The 2629-nt window shown below is 43.2% G+C and overlaps 1 non-coding gene across 1 annotated transcript; it reads right to left on the reverse strand.

Annotated features, from left to right (window-relative positions):
• Positions 1-865: 865 nt before the first annotated feature.
• On the reverse strand, positions 866-972 carry LOC112780918 (small nucleolar RNA R71). Its single transcript, XR_003191724.1, has one exon. It is a non-coding gene; the product is annotated as a small nucleolar RNA R71 (small nucleolar RNA).
• Between the last annotated feature and the right edge of the window lie 1657 nt (positions 973-2629).

Raw genomic sequence — 2629 nt, forward strand, 5'->3', positions numbered from 1 at the left:
GGGGATTGATTTTGTATCAACAATGATTAAATTGGTGGATAACTAGATTGAGCATTTTCCTTTTGTTTGATTTAGTTTCATCTGAGTAATTTACTTTCAGTTTTAGTTATTTCTTTCCCTTTACCTTTCACCCATTAGTGGTGTTACCTACATTTTGTTTTAATATTTAGTTCACTGACCCACTAACTGTTTGATATATTGCATCACTCACACTAACAGCATTTCTGCAGAAAATATTGTCTGCATCTATCTTTCTTGCTTGTGCCTTATTGGGTGTATGACAAGTAAAAGAAGTAGGGCTTCAACTTCCTTTGATTCTGAACCTGAGAGGACCTTCTTTAGATTAAGGAGGGAAGCAAGAGGGAAGAGAGTAGTTGGTGCTGAGGAAGAGGAGGAGTACTTTGAACCAGACATGGATGAGAATATGGAGAACCATCATGAAGAAGAGGCTCACAACCATGGTAGAGAAGGTCCAGCGCATCAGGCTGGACAAGAGAGAAGAGTTCTGGGTTCTTACATCAACCCAAATCTAGGAAACTATGGAAGTAGCATCCAAAGGCCAACCATACATGCCAACAACTTTGAACTAAAGCCACAGCTCATCACCCTTGTTCAGAACAATTGTTCATTCGGAGGAAGTGTCCAAGAAGACCCCAATCAACATCTAACTACCTTCCTGAGGATATGCGATACTGTGAAGTCTAATGGTGTTCACCCTGACACCTATAGACTACTTCTGTTTCCGTTCTCACTCAAGGACAAAGCATCTAAATGGCTGGAATCCTTTCCAAAGGAGAGTTTAGCAACCTGGGAAGACGTGGTGAATAAATTCTTGGCAAGATTCTATCATCCTCAACGAATCAACAGGTTGAGAGCTGAGGTACAAACCTTCAAGCAGCAAGATAGTGAGACTCTATATGAAGCATGGGAGAGGTTTAAGGACCTGACAAGAAGATGCCCGCCAGATATGTTCAATGAATGGGTGCAGTTGCACATTTTCTATGAAGGCCTTTTGTATGAATCAAAGAAGGCAGTAGACCACTCATCCGGGGGATCTCTGAACAAGAAGAAGACCATTGAAGAAGCCATAGATGTCATTGAGACTGTAGCAGAGAATGACTACTTCTATGCTTCTGAAAGAGGCAACACTAGAGGAGTGATGGAGCTGAACAATGTGCATGCATTGCTAGCTCAAAACAAGCTTATTACCAAGCAGTTGGCTGACCTTACCAAAAAGATGGAGAGGAATCAAGTGGCAGTAATCACCACCCCAGCAGCAGCTCAAGAAGGAGTGAATGAAGAAGCAGAGGGTGATCAGGAACAGGCCAACTACATTGGAAATTCACCTAGGCAGCACCATGACCCATACTCCAAAACATATAATCCCGGTTGGAGGAACCACCCAAACTTTGGGTGGGGAAACCAACAGGATCAAGGCCAAGATCAGAGATGCCACAACCCCAACAACAATGCAGCTCACCAACACTCCACACAGAGGTCATATCAACACCCACCTAACAACACCTCTCAACATCCATACCAAAGTCAAAATGGCCCTTCTCATCCTTCCAATCTCAACTCTCCATCATCGGAAGAAAGACTATCAAGGATTGAGACTCTACTTGAGGGCATATGTAAGGAAATCCAAGATAACAAGGTGTTCAAGGAGGAGGTACGAGCCAATATCAAGAACCAGGGAGACACCATCAAGAGACTGGAGTTTCAAGTGGGATATCTTTCTGAGAAGATCCCCAAACCTACTGATAGCTTCCCAAGTGACACAGAGAAAAATCCGAGAGGTGAAGCAAAGAAGGTCTGATGGAAAGATTGCAAGATGGTTACTATAAGTGATAAGGAGACTGAGGAAGAGCCGAACAAACCATTAGAACAACCTGAAGATACATCAGTAGGAAAGCAGGAAGAGAATCATCAAGAAACCACAATCACACAGAAGGAGCTGCTGAGACTCTATGCACCCTTTCCCCAAATACTCAATGGTGGTGTAGAGAAGAGAATATACTCAAGGTTTCTTGACATGTTTGCATCTCTCCATGTAAACATACCATTCATCAAGGCCCTTCAACAAATGCCCTCATACATTAAGTATATGAAGGAGCTGCTAACCAGGAAAAGCTCACCCAAGGGAGGACAAACAATAGTGATGAATAAGGAGTGCAGTGCTCTCATTCAAACAGAGTTGCCTATAAAAAGGAAGGACCCAGGGAGTTTTCACATCCTCTGTGCCATAGGAGAAATACTGATTGATAAGGGACTCTGTGACTTGGGAGCAAGCATCAACTTAATGCCTCTATCTCTAATGAAGAAGCTGCAGATCAATGAGCTAATGCCCACAGACGTAGTCATCAGGCTGGCTGACAAAACTCAAAAACAAGCAGTGGGAGTGGTTGAAAATGTGTTGGTGAAAGCGGGAAACTATTTCCTCCCCACAGATTTTGTCATATTGGAAATGGAAGAGAGTCCCATCCACCCAATCATATTGGGAAGGCCGTTCCTAGCTACAGCCAGAGCACTCATAGATGTGGAGCGAGGAGAGCTAATACTGAGGATACATGATGAACAAATCGCATTCAATGTCTTCAAACCCTCACAAGAAGCAGACCAGGAAAAC

Source organism: Arachis hypogaea, chromosome 19 (assembly GCF_003086295.3).
Source record: "Arachis hypogaea cultivar Tifrunner chromosome 19, arahy.Tifrunner.gnm2.J5K5, whole genome shotgun sequence".
NCBI classification, from domain to species: Eukaryota; Viridiplantae; Streptophyta; class Magnoliopsida; order Fabales; family Fabaceae; genus Arachis; species Arachis hypogaea.